Source organism: Schistocerca cancellata, chromosome 10 (assembly GCF_023864275.1).
Source record: "Schistocerca cancellata isolate TAMUIC-IGC-003103 chromosome 10, iqSchCanc2.1, whole genome shotgun sequence".
Taxonomy (NCBI): Eukaryota; Metazoa; Arthropoda; class Insecta; order Orthoptera; family Acrididae; genus Schistocerca; species Schistocerca cancellata.
Window position 1 is genome coordinate 110,480,809 of NC_064635.1, and position 18,550 is coordinate 110,499,358.

The following is an 18,550-nucleotide window of genomic DNA, read 5'->3' on the forward strand; positions in this document are numbered from 1 at the left end:
GCTTGGGGGAGGGAGAACATTATTCACCTCTGACTGCACACGAAGTCTTATTCATGTAAACAATTAATTCATACGATCATTATTATGAAATATTTGACCAAATGAGTGGTTACCAGAAATCTAAACAGACACACGTTTGCCGGTGAGACAGTAATTCAGATACAGATACAATCAGTAACAGAAACTACCTGTGATTACATAACAATTTCCATAACAGTTTGCCGTTGTAGTGATTACTACTTACACGTCAGACGGCAGGAGCCGATTTACGCTAATGAAAATTTCATGGGATTGTAGTAACGCGATTAGAATAGAAATTCTTTCAGTGTTGCTTATTCGAGGACTAGACTGAAGACTAACTAAACAGTGACAAAATTGACCTAAACACAGTAAATAATACGCTCGGCTAATGCATTCGTAACTGAATGAAAAGAATAGGCAACTTTAGACATGAAAATATTTCATCTGAAACACAACTTAGCCGACGCCTAAAAACGGTTGTCAATAATTACCTATACAGAAATTCCTTTTAAGTTCGTGAATCTTCAACCAGTAAACGACACTTATCTTACTAATATATCTGAGCTCCAGGCACCAACCAGGTACAGACATCAAGAATCTGTGATTACTGTAAGGCTAATTTATCATTTCATGCCTTCCCTTGAGACAATCTTATGTTGTCTGCCCGTACGATAGTGCGAGGTAAACAAGTATCAGATCGACATTGATTCACATATGCTCCCTCATGCAGTATTAAGTTAAAAATGGACAACTGCTATTGTGTGTGTACCTGGAGCATAAATGGAACTTTAGAGTCTGATAAATAAGAAAGACACGCCACGGACCGAATGCGTGGGTCAAACACACAACCCAGGGTCACAGATACAGCATATCGTAAGAAATTATGATCCAATAAATCGCGCGTTCCAATGCAATAACGAACGTGCTACAACTTGAACTGTTGAAATAAGTAATCCTGTCCTAATAAAACCAAAGCAGGGCACTTAGAACAACATTACATAAAACAACATCAAATTAGTACCAAAATACTTTGAACAAATTGACACTGGCTCCAAGCATAACCAATCACACTCAAATTCAGATATTTTAACAAGCAGTTCAAATCATACTAACATAAGGTTACCTCAAGCAAAGGTATAAGATGAAGAATTAGCCTTACAATAATTGCTCGTCCTTGATGGACCCAAAGATCCAAGACTCTGCCGAAAGATATGGCGAAATGACCACACATTTGTGCATCGGCCTATTTAATGGTAGAAAGTGCTTTCTGAAACAGACGAAACACTAAGATTAAGAAATAATACACAGTAACCCCCCAATCAATACCTTCACTGCGCGATAACAATGGTGAAGTCACTGATGACAGTGACACTAAACCAGAGTTATTAAACACGCTTTTTCGGAACTCCTTCACCAAAGAAGACGAAGTAAATATTCCTGAATTCCAATCAAGAACAACTGCCAAGATGAGAAACATAGAAATAGATATCCTCGGTGTAGCAAAGCAGCTTAAATCACTTAATAAAGACAAGGTCTCCGGTCCAGATTCTATAACCGTTAGGTTCCTCTCAGAGTATGCTGATAAAATAGCTCCATATGTAGCAATTACATACAACAACTCGCTCACTGAAAGATCCGTACTTGAAGACTGGAAAATTGCTCAAGTCACACTAACACCCAAAAAGGGTAGTAGGAGTAATCCGCTGAATTACAGGCCTATGTCACTAACGTCAATGTCCGCAGCTCGTGGTCTTGCGGTAGCTTTCTCGCTTCCCACGCGCGGGGTACCGGGTTCGATTCCCGACGGGGTCAGAGGTTTCTCTGCCTCGTGACGACTGGGTGTTGTGTTTCATCGTCATTTCATCATCATTAAATCGCAAGTCGCCGAAGTGGCGTCAACTAAAGAGGACTTGCAATACGGCGACCGAACTTCCCCTCATGGGGCCTCCCGGCCAACAATGCCATACGATCATTTCATTTCACTTACGTCGATTTGCAGTAGGGTTTTGGAACATATACTGCATTCGAACATTATGAAGTACCTCGAAGAAAACGATTTATTGACACATAGTCAGCATGGTTTCAGAAAATATCGTTCTTGTGGAACACAACTAGCTCTTTATACTACTGAAGTAATAAGTGCTACCGACAGGGGACGTCCAATTGATTCCATATTTTTAGATTTCCAGAAGGCTTTCAACACAGTTCCTCACAGGTGTCATCTGACCAAACTGCATGTCTACAGAGTATCGCCTCAGTTGTGCGACTGAGTTCATGATTTCCTGTCTGAAAGGTCACAGATCATAGTAATCGACGGAAAGTAATCGAGTAAAACAGAAGTAATATCCGGCGTTCCCCAATGATGTCTTGTAAGCCCTCTATTGTTCGTGATGTATATTAACGACATAGGAGACAATCTGAGTAGTCGTCTTAGATTGCTTGCAGATGATGCTGTCATTTACCGCCTTGTAAAGTCATCAGATAATCAAAACGACTTGCAAAATGATTTAGATAAGATATCTGTATGGTGCGAAAAGTGGCAGTTGACCCTGAATACAGAAAATTGTGAAGTTATTCATCTGAGTACTAAAAGAAATCAGCTCAATTTCGATTACGCGATAAGTCACGCAAATCTGAAGGCTGTAAATTCAGCTAAATACTTACGTATTACAATCACAAATAACCTAAATTAGAACGATCACATAGATAATATTGTGGGTAGAGCAAACCAAAGACTGCGATTCATTGGCAGAACACATAGAAGGTGGAACAGGCCTACTAAAGAGACTGCTTACACCACACTTGTCCGCCCTATTCTGGAGTATTGCTGTGAGGTGTGGTATACGCATCAGATGGGACTGACGGATGACATCGTAAAAGCACAAAGAAGGACGGCTCGTTTTGTATTATCGCAAAATATGGGAGATAGTGCCACAGACATGATACGTGAATTGGAGAGGCAATCATTAAAACAAAGGCGTTCTTGGTTGCGACAGGATCCTCTCATGAAATTTCAATCACCAGTTTTCTCCTCCGATTGCGAAAACATTCTTCTGGAACCCACCTGCATAGGGCGAAATGATTATCACGATAAAATAAGAGAAATCAGGGCTCGCACAGTAAAATGTAAGTGCTCGTTTTTCTAGCGCGCCGTTCGAGAATGGGACGGTAGAGAGACAGCTTGAATGTGGTTCATTGAACCCTCTGCCAGGCACTTTATTGTGAATAGTGGAGTAATCACGTAGATGTAGATTTAAATATCGACGCAATCAGATGCCAACATGATTTACTACAGTAAGAATGGCACACCAAATTTCGTACGGGCGAACCACAACACAAATTTTGCACTAAGTTTCGTGCTTGAGAATCAAACAGTAATGGGTCTCAGATCCATCACACTTGCCACACGGCGGCAGAAAATGTGTATCCTACGAATATCGTAAATACAACGAGATCACCTTATTATGTCAGCTGAAGTCCGTGTCCAACAGCATCGGAAAGGTATGTCATGCGCCAGGACCCGCAACGTAATCGGCTCCCGACTAACAACATCCCAAAACGCGCCCAAGACAGCAAGCGCCGACCCGAATGGACCTTTTCATAGTGACATCTTCGCTGCCATGGTAGCCTCTCGTGTACACGAACAAGCACACGCTGTTACTATCTGTCCCTAACTCAGTACGTTCGCTCGGCCAATCCTCTCTGCCCTTCGAGGCACCACGCGAGCGCATCACGAGCACCGAAAGGGGTTGATCTCTGGAGAAGAACCGATAGAACGAAAGCCAGAAACGATCAAAATGTTGGTCAGAGCGTTCGTAGAACCAATTTTGGAATATTTCTCGAACGTTTCATTCTCGAACAGTACAAGGGAAAACGCGCACCTAAATCACTCCGTGAGAAATCCGATTTATCTTGTTTTATAGCGTTGGACATTTACTCTGAAGGGAACTCACTGCAACGAGAAACGTATAGGTTTTAACAGTTTTCACCCCAACTCGGTAAACATAACCGCGATACTGCTCATTATTTCACTGAATATTCATTTAGAAATAGAAATCTAGCTGATGCCTGCCTACTTCCTGTTTGCTGTTGCGCTTTCGAGAAATCTGCAACAGCGTTTTCAAAACGCAAGGTAAGTGGAAATTTTGATTATGATAACGTGCCACCATGCATCACATATTCACTAATTTTGGGATTATGCTGATATCGCATTTCTGGTCGCTCCAAATTAACTTTTAGTCACACACACACCTGCGTAACCTTTTGTCTATTATGATTTTTGTTTCCACATACAGTTATATTTGGGTTAAAACAATTCACGTTCATATTTTGCAATAAAGTGCCTGGAAGAGGGTTCAATGAACTACATTCAAGCTGTCTCTCTACCGTCCCCTTCTCGAACGGCGCGCTAGAAAAACGAGCACTTACATTTTTCTGTGCGAGCCCTGATTTCTCTTATTTTATCGTGATGATCATTTCTCCCTATACAGGTGGGTTCAAAAAGAATGTTTTCGCAATCGGAGGAGAAAACTGGTGATTGAAATTTCATGAGAGGATCCTGTCGCAACCAAAAACGCCTTTGTTTTAATGATTGCCGCTCCAATTCACGTATCATGTCTGTGGCACTATCTCCCATATTTTGCGATAATACAAAACGAGCCGTCCTTCTTTGTGCTTTTACGATGTCATCCGTTAGTACCATCTGATGCGCATAGCACACCTCACAGCAATACTCCAGAATATGGCGGACAAGTGTGGTGTAAGCAGTCTCTTTAGTAGAATTGTTCCACCTTCTAAGTGTTCTGCCAATGAATCGCAGTCTTTGGTTTGCTCTACACACAATATTATCTATGTGATCGTTCCAATTTAGGTTATTTGTGATTGTAATACGTAAGTATTTAGCTGAATTTACAGCCTTCAGATTTGCGTGACTTATCGCGTAATCGAAATTGAGCTGATTTCTTTTAGTACTCAGATGAATAACTTCACAATTTTCTGTATTCAGGGTCAACTGCCACTTTTCGCACCATACAGATATCTTATCTCAATCATTTTGCAAGTCGTTTTGATTATCTGATGACTTTACAAGGCGGTAAGTGACAGCATCATCTGCAAACAATCTAAGATGACTACTCAGATTGTCTCCTATGTCGTTAATATAGATCACGAACAATAGAGGGTTTATAACACATCACTGGGGAACGCCGGATATTACTTCTGTTTTACTCGATTACTTTCCGTCGATTACTATGAACTGTGACCTTTCTGACAGGAAATCACGAATCCAGTCGCACAACTGAGGCGATACTCCGTAAACATGCAGTTTGGTTAGATGACACTTGTGAGGAACTGTGTGGAAAGCCTTCTGGAAATCTAAAAATATTGAATCAATTAGACATTCCCTGTCGATAGCACTTATTACTTCAGAAGTATAAAGAGCTAGTTGTGCTCCACAAGAACGATATTTTCTGAATCCGTGCTATGTGTCAATAACGGTCGCAAGTTCGAATCCTGCCTCGGGCATGGATGTGTGTGATAATTCAAATGACTTCCGCTTGCTTATACTCCTATCTGAGGCCGTCCGGTGTGTCCGAGCGGTTCTAGGCGCTTTAGTCTGGATAAGGTTCTCGTACCACTGAGCAATACTCGAGAAGGAGACGGACAAGCCAATCTCATCAGTAGATTTCTGGTCTCTCTTAAATGTTCAGCCAACAAAACATAGCTCGACTTCTCCGCAAGGCATTCTATGAATTTTTCCAATATAAGATGTGCTAAATTGTAATTCATAGATGTATCGACAACACACAGACTAGCGTCATTTCTCGTCTGACCAAAATGTAATGCAATTTCTGCAATAGTCATGTGGAATATCGCACGCTATTTATTGTTAAGGGTAAAGTGCCAGTTTTCACTCCATGCAAGTATCTTGTCCAAAATATTTTGTAAGTCGATTAGAACTTCTGATTGATGGCTTTACTAGGTGTTAAAGAACGGCAGGAAGGAGAGAGCAGCTATTAATCAACGATAGATTCTGTGAGCTAAGTGGCAAAATAAGTGAAGAAATTCTGCTATGTTGGAAGCAAAAAGAGCGCGTTTCAGACGGAGTAAGTAAGATGTATGAAGCAAACTAGCGCAGACAGAGAAGTCATTTTTTGTAAACACTCGTCGCCAGTTTCGTAAAGGCCTCGTCGGTATAAAGTGGAGGCCGAGTTGCTACTGTTGTTACGGTACGTCGAGTTTGTGGGTTCGTGAAACATGTTCTGGTGGAGTAGACCGCTACGACAATTTCTCCCGGCCACTGTTACACAGCTATGCCTCAGGTCAGATAACAGGATAGAATAATGAACATACAAGTGTTATTATAAATTATGTTATATTTGATGTCATTTGTATATTTTTCTTTTTTAATAGTCCTGTAATCTGACACCTTATAATTCACCTTTTGTTTTTATTCATGCATGCTTATGTTGTAAATTGTTTTGAAAATAACACGCCAGTGTATGTTGTCAAATGTGCATTTCCCCGCTTCTTTTTGCTATGCGTTTTTAATGTACAACTTTAAATTTGAAATATTCAGTTAATGATTTGTAAGTGCACATTTGGTATTTTGTGGTACTCTCTTGCCAAATAATGTTAAGTCTTCACGTGACACATGTCACATATAGGGCGTTCCAAGCCCCTGTCACACTGAGTTCTGCTGTATAGGGTAATATAAACACCTGCTTCAGTTATTGTGACCGTTTCATAGCCTCTGTTACGGCTAATAACTAGACACCAGTGCCCACGAGCTTTAATTTGTATGCTAAAGGTATGTTCTCACCAATAGTTGGTTTGTACTCAGGTGTATTTGTGGTCTTTCGTTTCTTATTCACTGATCGCTATGTGAAACGTTTAACTTCCAGCACTGAAGTTAATCATTATGTCATCGAAAATCGATTTTGGTATTAATAAATCATCAAAATTACGGCTAATGCTGACCTTCCGATTTTATTAACATCAATTTCTCCCTTTTAATACTCCTGAAATTCACTTATTGCATGTTGTACCACCATACAGAAGAATGGAAAAGAAAATTGAGAATGCGCTAGGTGACGATCAGTTTGGCTTTAGGAAAAGTAAATGGACGAGAGAGGCGATTCTGACGTTACGACTAATAATGGAAGCAAAGCTAAAGAAAAATTTGTCGACTTGGAAAAAGCGTTCGACAATATAAAACGGTTCAAGCTGTTCGAGATTCTGAAAAAAGTAGAGGTAAGGTATAGGGAGAGACGGGTGATATACAATATGTACAACAATCAAGAGTGAATAATAAGAGTGGACGATCAAGAACGGAGAGATCGTATTAAAATGGGTGTAAGACAAGGCTGTAGCCTTTCGCCTCTACTCTTCAATCTGTACATCGAGGAAGTAATGACGGAAATAAAAGAAAGGTTCAGGAGTGGAATTAAAATACAAGGTGAAAGGATATCAATGATACGATTCGCTGATGACATTGCTATCCTGAGTGAAAGTAAAGAAGAGTTAAATGATCTGCTGAACGGAATGAACAGTCTAATGAGTACACAGTATGGTTTGAGAGTAAATCGGAGAAAGACGACGGTAATGAGAAGTAGTAGAAATGAGAACAGCGAGAAACTTAACATCAGGATTGATGGTCACGCAGTCAATGAAGTTAAGGAATTCTGCTACCTTGGCAGTAAAATAACCAATGACGGACGGAGCAAGGAGGACATCAAAAGCAGACTCGCTATGGCAAAAAAGGCATTTCTGGCCAAGAGAATTCTACTAATATCAAATACCGGCCTTAATTTGAGGAAGAAATTTCTGAAGATGTACGTCAGGAGTACAGCTTTGTATGGTAGTGAAACGTGGACTGTGGGAAAACCGCAATAGAAGAGAATCGAAGCATTTGAGATGTGGTGCTATAGACGAATGTTGAAAATTAGGTGGACTGATAAGGTGAAGAATGAGGAGGTTCTACGCAGAATCGGAGAGGAAAGGAATATGTGGAAAACACTGATAAGGAGAAGGGACAGGATGATAGGTCATCTGCTAAGACATGAAGGAATGACTTCCATGGTACTAGAGGGAGCTGTAGAGGGCAAAAACTGTAGAGAAAGACAGGGATTGGAATACGTCGAGCAAATAATTGAGGACATAGGTTGCAAGTGCTACTCTGAGATGAAGAGGTTAGCACAGGAAAGGAATTCGTGGCGGGCCGCATCAAACCAGTCAGTAGACTGACGACCAAAAAAAAAGACAGGGGACAGCGTTAGTGATATCGAGAGTTGAAAGGTTGTTGCGTAGTAGAGGCGATGGTGGAGGGCGTGTCTGTGAAGCGTGAGCGGGAAAAATAGTTCTGTGTTCCATGAAAAGCATATGTAATGACATACAGCGAGACCTTCAGAGGTGGTGGTTCAGACTGCTGCTCACACCTGCTCACACCAGTTCCTCTAATACCCAGCAGCACGTATTCTTGCATTGAGGCATGCCTGTATTTGTCGAGGCATACTATCCACAAGTTTACCAAGGTACTGTTGGTCCAGATTGTCCCTCTCCTCAACGGCGATTCGGCGTGGATCCCTCAGAGTGGTTGGTGGGTCACGCCGTCAATAAACAGCCCTTTTCAATATATCCCAGGCATGTTCGGTAGGGTTCATTTATGGAGAACATGTTGGCCGCTCTAGTAGAGGGCTGTCGTTATCCTGAAGGAAGTTTTTCACAAGGTGTGAACGATGGGGGCGCGAATGGTCGCCCATGAAGACGGACGCCTCGCCAATATGCCGCCAACATCGTTGCGCTATCGGTCGAGGGATGGCATTCACGTATGGTACAGCCATTACGGCGTCTTCCATGACCACCAGCTGCGTACGTTGGTCCCACATAATGCCACCCCACAACAGCAGGGAACTTCCACCTTGTTTCACTCGCTGTACAGTGTGTCTAACACGTTCAGCCTGATCAGGTTACCTCCAAACCCGTCTCCGACGATTATCCGGTTGAAGGCATATGCGACGCTCATCGGTGAAGAGAATGTGATGCCAATCCTGAGCGGTCCATTCGCCATGTTGTTGGGCCCATCTGTAACTCTCTGCATGGTATCGTGGTTGCAAAGATGGACCTCGCCATGGACGTCGGGAGTGCAGTTGCGAATCATGCAGCCTATGCCACAGTTTGAGTCGTAACACGATGTGCTGTAGTTGCACGAAGAACATTATTCAACATGGTGGCGTTGCCGTCACGGATCTTCCGAGAGAATCCGTAGGTAGTGGTCATCCACTGCAGTGGTAGCCATTGGGTGGCCTGAGCAAGGCATGTTATCGACAATTCCTGTCTCTCTGTGTCTTCTCCATGACCGAACAACATCGCTTTGGTTCACTCCGAGACATCTGGAAACTTCCATTGTTGAGAGCCGTTCCTAGCACAAAGTAACAATGAGGATGCGATAGAACCTCGGTATTGACAGTCTAGGCATGGTTTAACTACAGACTATGCCAGCTGTGTCCCTCCTTCCCGGTGGGGCCGGCCGGTGTAGCCGTGCGGTCTAGGCGATTCAGTCTGGAACCGCGTGACCGCTCCGGTCGCAGGTTCGAATCCTGCCTCGGGCATGGATGTGTGTGGTGTCCTTAGGTTAGTTAGGTTTAAGTAGTTCTAAGTTCTAGGGGACTGATGACCACAGATGTTAAGTCCCATAGTGCTCAGAGCCATTTGAACCTTCCCAGTGGAATGACTGGAACTGATCGGCTCTCTGACTCCCTCCGTCTAATAGGTGCTGCTCATTCGTGGTTGTTTACATCTTTGGGCGGGTTTAGTGACATCTCTGAACAGTCAAAGGGACTGTGTCTGTGATAAAATATCCACAGTCAACGTCTATATTCAGGAGTTCTGGGAACCGGGGTGATGCAAAACTTTTTTTGTTTGTGAACGTTGACACTACACGAAAAAATGCGTCTCTCAAACGATTTTCCACGTGGGGGAAAACTACGTGATCCTGAAGTAATGAAACAGAAATTTTTCTGCACCTGCCTTTTCGTCCTATTGCAAAATATGAACGCGAATTGTTTTAATCCAAATATAACTGTATATGGAAACAAAAAACATAATAGACAAAAGCTTACGCAGGTGTGTGTGCGAATAAAAGTTAATTTGGTGCGACCAGAAATGCGATATCAGCATAATCCCAAAATTAGAGAATATGTGATGCATGGTGGCACGTTATCATAATCAAATTTTCCACTTACCTTACTTACGCTGTTGCAGATTTCTCGAAAGCGCAACAGCAAACAGGAAGTAGGCAGGGCTCAGCTATATTTCTATTTCTAAATGAATATTCAGTGTTGCGTACCACATGGTGCAATGAGGTGATGCGTAATGATTAACCGTGTGATGTGGAGAGTAACTATTCCAATGAAATGATATTCCAAGACAACCATTTTAGAATGAAGTGTGTATTCGAAAAGACAGAGTAAAACTTCGCTTGATCTGCAAATATAACGTTCGTCTGAACAATACTAAGCCTAACAAAGGGAACAATGATTTAAAAGGGTACAATGGTAACAGGAAATTTCTATAAAAATCAAACAGGTTAATCAAATGAAATTTTAATGCATGATTCAGGTAATTTGGGTTGTTTTTATATCAGCCCTTAGCAAATAGTAAGTGATCGAAGTGGCTGCCAATAATAATTTCTACAAACTAGGTGGACAGTGCTGCAGTCTTACCTAAAACTTTTTCTCTTAAAAATTTTTTCAAAATTTATATTCCTTCCCCTTTTCAATATGTACATCGTATTCATTGCAATAAATCTCACTTCGTCTAACAGACGCACTCACAAGTCAACACAGCACTGCTGAGTAAATCCTTCAATTGCCACACTTCATCTAAGAATGTATCAGACTGCACAGAGGCACTGTGCCACAAGAAGACCAAAGATTGTTTAACAGTGACGTAGCTTTCTCTCTCTCTGATGTGCACGTTAATAACTTATAAAATCAAAATGAAATGACCACTTTACAAGGGTTCAAGTTACATGTAAAGTTTGTAGCAAGTCTCATTTTTCATTAATGGAGTCGGAGTAATTTGGTTGCAACGGGTTACGATTCCTCGAGACGTATACACAGTTTGTAACTCAAATATTTGTCTTTCTGCCTTAAATCTTTAACGTAAGATCATGCTTCTTAAAGAACAGAACACAGCTGCATTTTAATGTTTTTAAAATTCGGTTGATTAATAAATAAAATATTATAAAGCAAATTTTTGTTCCCCTGGAAACCGTGAGGCCGTGAACCATGAACTGCTTTCGTCGGTTGGTAATATAGATAAGTCTCTAACAAATATATTTCAAGATAAAAATTTCTGGAAAGCAAACCAGTAAAAGAATATTAGAAGATGTAGTGGGGGTAATAAAATGTGAAATTTATCAATAAATTAACAGAAATCCACAAAATAGAGGAGAATGATTGCAACAATAATTTATGGCCTCGAACTTTGAGAGATATCGAAACAATATTTTTGGGAAATGATCGTATGCCAAGAGGCATTTAATCGTGTTGGGTTTGTAATCCTCTTAACACTTGTACCAAATATGCGAGTGCGGTCATGTTAAATGGGATGCTTTGCTTATTACAATAGCATTCGAAAGCTCTTGACGAGTGAACTGCACTGCTACAGAATTTGTTAACGTTTGCGTAAATGTTAAATGAGATGATATGCTTACCACAATGGCATTCGAAAGCTCTTGACAAGCGAACTGCAGTGTTACGGAACTTGTTAACGTTTGCGTAAATGTATTCCAGAAATGCACTAAAACTGAAAGCCATGTTAACCTGAACCCGCTAACGAGGTAAGTCAGGAAGATGGAGTGGGAGGTTTCCAAGTAAGCTATTCACTTGAACTTCTGATATGCAGCGTTTAGTTAAATTTAAAATAATGGTAGCTGACACGTACCCATGTCGTATAAAGTTGTGCCAAGAGGATGTACATTTTTATCTTTGGTAGCGTTGGTCTGAGATGAAGAGTGACGGCCCAAAAAAGCGTCGGTCTATCTAAACTCTGCATACAACAACGGAGGGTTGGTAGATACAAGATGATTAACATGCAACAAAGTCGTGTGCCTTTGTTTTGATAACTTGAACGAAACAATGCCAGTGTAAGCCCTTACACGAATAACCCCTCCTAGATGATCTGGGGCACAAAGCTAGATGCTTCGCCAAGCTAAACGTGGGTGACCCTGTGGCATTTCTTCAACGTCGGCAATTTGTTGGGGAATACAGGACGACTTGTAGAGAATTGACGCTTGGTACAGTGACTGCCAGGTGACCTTCATTACAAACAGATCTTAAGTACAAAGTATAAACAGGTGGAAAGACCGATAACTCTTCTTCTGTGCCACTGACGAACAGTGAGGGCGTATTTATAACAGCAAAATGTCAATTGATTAGGTCGAGACCGATTTAATATGGTACCACCAGTAAACCTATTTGGAAGGATGGCGTATACCAGACTGCTTCACTGGAAGAGTCACAAGGAAATGTAGTTTATGATTTAAATAATGAGAAACTTCTACATTTATTTATTTTATAATGTAATACCGTGGAGATGTAACACCTCTGACTGTATGCAAACTCTCTGTGAAACCATATTCTCGCAAAATCTCCGTAACATATTTTCATTTCAAGAAGCAAACGGTGTAACCTATAGTTTGCACATGTGTGATTTTCTATGTAATGGGGTTCGCACGATACTTGTAAGTAGAAAAACAAGCATACTGTCTTTAATATTAGCGTATAGAAAACATTCAAACGCTCATTTCACCGATTTTTCGATTGCAGTGTAACCTGAAAAACACAACAGTGCAGGGGACGCAGAAAATCACACATGCAAACATCACATGTAATATTTAAGTAAACTGATCCATCTGTAAGTAAGAATGAACTCTGAAAATGCGTTGTGTAAGCATGAAAAAGTGATAAATTGATGAATTTTTTTTATTATTTAATTCATGAATTGCGGCCTTTCCGAAATCTTCGACTATATTGAACGATATGTAATTCATCCACGAATGATTTAGCTTGTATTACACAAGTCCCACCGATTACTGAGTACTACTAATCAAGCAGAAACACGTTTTATTTCTCTTTTGTAGGATTCTTTCATTAGTATATTATGAAATCAAATAATCAATTGAACAATTTAAACTGGAAATTGTTTGTCGCTTGACAAAGTAACGGAAAGAATAACTGCGAAATACACTCAAGTGCCAAAGAAACTGGTATAGACATGCGTATTCAAATACAAAATTACGTAAACAGGCGGAATACGGCGCTGCGGTCGGCAACGCCTATATAAGACAACAAGTGTCTGGAGTATTTGTTAGATCGATTACTGTTGCTACAATGGCAGGTTATAAACATTTAAGTGACTCTGAACGTGGGACACAGCATCTCCGAGGTAGTGATGAAATGGGAATTTTCTTGTACGATCATTTCACGAGTGTACCGTATCAGGAATCCGATGAAATATCAAATCTCCGACATCGCGGCGACCGGAAAAAGATCCTGCAAGAACGTGACCAACGGCGCCTCAACAGAATCGTTCAACGCGACCGACAGAAGTGCAACACTTCCGCGGATTGCTGCAGATTTCAATGCTGGGTCATCAACAAGTGTCAGCATGCGAACCATTCAACGAAACATCAGTGATTTGGGCTTTCTGATCCGAAGGTCCTCTCGTGAACCCATGATGACTCCACGACACAAAGCAGCACGCCTCGCCTGGGCCAATCAACACCGACATTGTACTGTTGATGACTGGAAACATGTTGCCTGGTCGGACGAGTCTCGTTTCAAATATTATCGAGGCGATGGACATGTACAGGTATGGAGACAAGCTCATGAATGCATGGATGTTGCACATCAGCAGGGGAATGGTCAACCTGGTGGAGGCCCTACAATGCTTTGGAGCCTGTGCAGTTGGAGTGGTGTGGGACCCCAGATACTCCAGATACGACTCTGACAGGTGACACGTACATAAGTATCCTGCCTGACCAGCTGCATCCATCCATGTCCACTGAGCATTCTGACGGCGTGCGACACCCCACACGTCCACAATTGCTACATAGTGGCTCCAGGAAAACTCTTCTTAGCTTAAACACTTTCGCTGGCCAACGAACACGTGAACATTATTGAGGATATCTGGGGATGTCTTGCAACGTGCTGTTCCGAAGAGATCTCTAGTCCCACGTACTTTTAGGGACTTATGGACAGCCCTGTAGGATTCATGGTATCAGTTCCCCCCAGAACTACTTCAGACTTTAGTCGAGTCCATGCCTCGTCGTGTTGACGCACTTCTGCGAGCTCGCGGGGGCCCTACACGATGTTAGGCAGATGTACCAGATTCTTTGGCTCTTAGTGTGTAGTTCAGTTTCCACCGTCATGGTTATTTAATACTCGTGTAATTCGTGACTGGAGGACCAATGTGACTGGGTCTTCCTGGGAAGATGAGTCCGTATGTGGAGACCCCACGTCGGTCCTTCTGCTCCATCTTTATACTTCCTGGGTCTTCAAGTGACTTGTTGCTGTGCCTTAATGTTGACAGGAGCCAGATTCTCCACTCATGTTTTCAAAACAGTTACTTGCTCGGTGTGGTTGCAGGCACCTCACTTTTTGTTAAAGGCTGTGCCCAATAGAATAATTAAGTATTTCATGAAGATTTCTTTATATTCCTTACTGTTTCCTCCTATAGATTATTTAGTAACTGTACACCCTCGGAGCGTCGCGGCTGGAGCTTTTTGGGTGCGTACCCACGTGACGGCTGACGTTACGCATGCAGGCTGGGAGTGGTCTCAGCCGTCCTTTCGTGGGGCGGTGCATCTCACATTGCCGGTGCACGCAGAATAGACATGCGACCCCACGAGAGACAGTGCCTTTGGCATACGGGACGAGATAGTTAACGTGATTTACGCCCTCTGTCCACTCCAGCGGGCGGTGTCGGCTTCATTTGGCTCGCAAACGTTCGTAAAATAGCTGCGTTAACTTGGTTAGCGATTGTCGAAGAACATTTTGGCCTCGTCAATGGCCTGAAAAACAAACTGCTGGTGGAGGAACACTACATAATGAAGCGATGTCAAATACAGCTTTCAGAAGTTATTCGTTAACGATACTGAATTTTCATTCCATTTGTAACTGAATTTTCAGATTGTGAAAGTACTGGAGGCCGATCTGTTTTAATTGTTTAAAGCCAATCAAAAGCCAAGACCACACAAAATACGTGGCGTGTTTTTAAAGTAAGTACCGTTTTGAAATTTAAAAAAGACATGCTAAAATATCTCAATAATTTTATTTTTACATGAATGGCTGTACCTCAATCTACGCACTGACGCCATTACAGTCTGATTCTTCCTTGTTTACGTTGTGTGCTGAGTGTTTAAGGTGCCTCCGATAATCGTGAGTCCCGCCGACTGTGAAGTACGGGCTATTAAAAGATTTCTTAGTGCTAAAGGCCTAAAAGCGATCGATATTCACCGTCAGATCTGTGCAGTTTACGGAGAAAACATTATGAGTGATTGAATGGTAAGAAAGTGGGTGAGAGCGTTTAAAGATTGCCGCACAAATGTGCATGATGAACAACAGAGTGGGCGTCCTTGGGTCGTTAATGAAAGTTTGGTGCAGGAAGTGGACAATAAGGTGAGAGAAAACAGACGCTTTACGATTTACTCCTTGTGCAATGACTTTCCTAATGTTTCTCGTAGTGTTTTGTATGGCACTGTGACCGAGCACTTGAATTACCGAAAACTGTGCGCACGTTGGGTACCGAAAATGTTGACGGATGTGCACAAAACCAAACGTTTAGACATTGAATTGACTTTGCTTGAGCGGTATTTATTAAGCCAAATTGTTACAGGCGATGAAACATGGGTCACCTAAGTCACACCAGAATCAAAGCAACAGTCTATGGAAGTTGAGCAAGGGCATCGTTTTGCTGCAAGATATTGCCCGTCCGCATGTGGCGAATCAGACCAAAGATCTCATTACATCTTTTCGATGGGAAACTCTAGATCATCCTCCGTACAGCCCCGATCCTGCGCCCAGTGACTACCATCTGTTCCTGCACTTGAAGAAACACCTGGGCGGCCAGCGTCTTCAAGACGATGACGAAGTCGAAACAGTGGTGATGCAGTGGTTAACAAGTCATGTGGCGGACTTCTGTGCTTTCATGTAAAAGTAAAATTATTGAGATATCTTAGGACGTCTTTTTGTAATTTCAAAATGGTACTTACTTAAAAAACACGCCTTTATATTTTATTCAAGACAACGGGTTAAAAACACACAGCACCTTTTGCAAATGGACTTGTCCATATACATACTGTTCACAGATGCTTCTTGCATGATACAAAGACGAACACAAAAGCAGATCTGTTTTCATATCCTGGAGACATACTCGCTATGTGTCCGACATATTTCAACGGGAATGCAATTCTATACCGTATTCGTATCATGTAACAAGCATCTGTGAACAATATGTACATCGACATGGGCTTGTGGACAAGTTCGTGTGTGCTTTTAAATATTTCAGCGAAAGCTTATAATTTGCTGAGTTTTATCCACTTGACATGTTGTGCTTGAGAATCAGTGTAGAATGAACATATTTCCCTACAAAATATGTTTAAGACATGAAGATGACAGCTACGACTGTTGAAACCGGTTATCTTGAATAAAAAATATTTTGTGCGATCTTGGCTTTTGAATGGTTTTCAACATCCCATTTTTGGTTTTAAATTGATTATGTTTAAGGTATTGTGTCTAATGGCAGTTTGCGCATGCATGATATCCATATTCTCCGTATTTCACTGTCTGGAAACACTATGTAATAACGTAGACTTCAAGACCGAGTTTCGTTTGGTAATTTCATTCTAATGGAGAAGAGATTTTATCCAAGTTGCTTGCCATCGTTGTAAAGGAATTTACCGCCAAGATACAAACATCAGCCAGTCCATAAATGCAAAGATAAATATACATATATTTTACAGAAAATTTCATAACAACAAAACTTCCCTATTTGTAACCTGTGTTTACTTTCTGACAGACTGGCAGCCACTTTAAGATTTCTGGCGACTGAAGAAACATTCCAATCATTGGCCTTAGAAACAAAAAACGCAGCAAGTACATCATTTGCGCCAAATAACATTGACTTTTGACGTAATACTTCCATTAAATGAATAAGAAAGATCCAGAATCTTTTACAAGGCAAAAGATGAAAAAAAAGGGGAAAGGAGGTGGATGGGATCCTGAGACTTTTCTTTCCACAGATCACGACTATGTCAGTTACTCTGCAACTTCTGCTTGGTTTCATGGCATTCACTGCGTAAAGACAGTATCTACAAATATTATTTGACTTGTAATACGCAAACTGCACCAAAAATACGTGCTTATGATAGGTCATCATTGATACCTCCTTAGCACAAAAGTTACAACACTAATAACGTCAACCACTGGAAGTCTTTTCCTACTGATATGTAGTTTCCTGTCATTTTATTATAACGAACTGTAGCTGAAACGACGCGTTTTCGAGAGATTCCAATTTTCTGGAGCTAGGAAGCAGCATATGTTCTTACCGCATCCTCGGTTAGAAAGAAACCCCAAAACATACGATATGTAACGCTATATAATATGATGGCCCTGTCTTCGGCCTGTATTGTACGAGGTGCATTCAAGTTCTAAGGCCTCCGATTTCTTTTCTCCGGACTGGAAAGAGATAGAACCACGCGCATTGTTTTAAAATGAGGCCGCGTTCATTGTCAATACGTCCCATAGATGGCAGCACCGTACGGCAGATGGAATTTTACCGCCAGCGGCGAGAATGAGAACTGTTTTAAATACTTAAAATGGCAACGTTTTCCTTACTTGAACAGCGTGCAATCATTCGTTTTCTGAATTTGCGTGGTGTGAAACCAATTGAAATTCATCGACAGTTGAAGGATACATGTGGTGATGGAGTTATGGATGTGTCGGAAGTGCGTTCGTGGGTGCGACAGTTTAATGAAGGCAGAAAATCGTGTGACAACAAACCGAAACAACCTCGGGCTCGCACAAGCCGGTCTGACGACACGATTGAGAAAGTGGAGGGAATTATTTTGGAGGATCGCCGAATGACTGTTGAACAGATCGCCTCCAGAGTTGGCATTTCTGTGGATTCTGTGCCCACAATCCTGCATGACGACGTGAAAATGCGAAAAGTGTCATCCAGGTGGGTGCCACGAATGCTGACGGACGACCACATGGCTGCCTGTGTGGCATGTTGCCAAGCAATGTTGACACGCAACGACAGCACGAATGGGACTTCTTTTCGTCGGTTGTGACAATGGATGAGACGTGGATGCCAATTTTCAATCCAGAAACAAAGCGCCAGTCAGCTCAATGGAAGCACACAGATTCACCGCCACCAAAAAAAAATTCGGGTAACCGCCAGTGCTGAAAAAATGATAGTGTCCATGTTCTGGGACAGCGAGGGCGTAATCCTTACCCATTGCGTT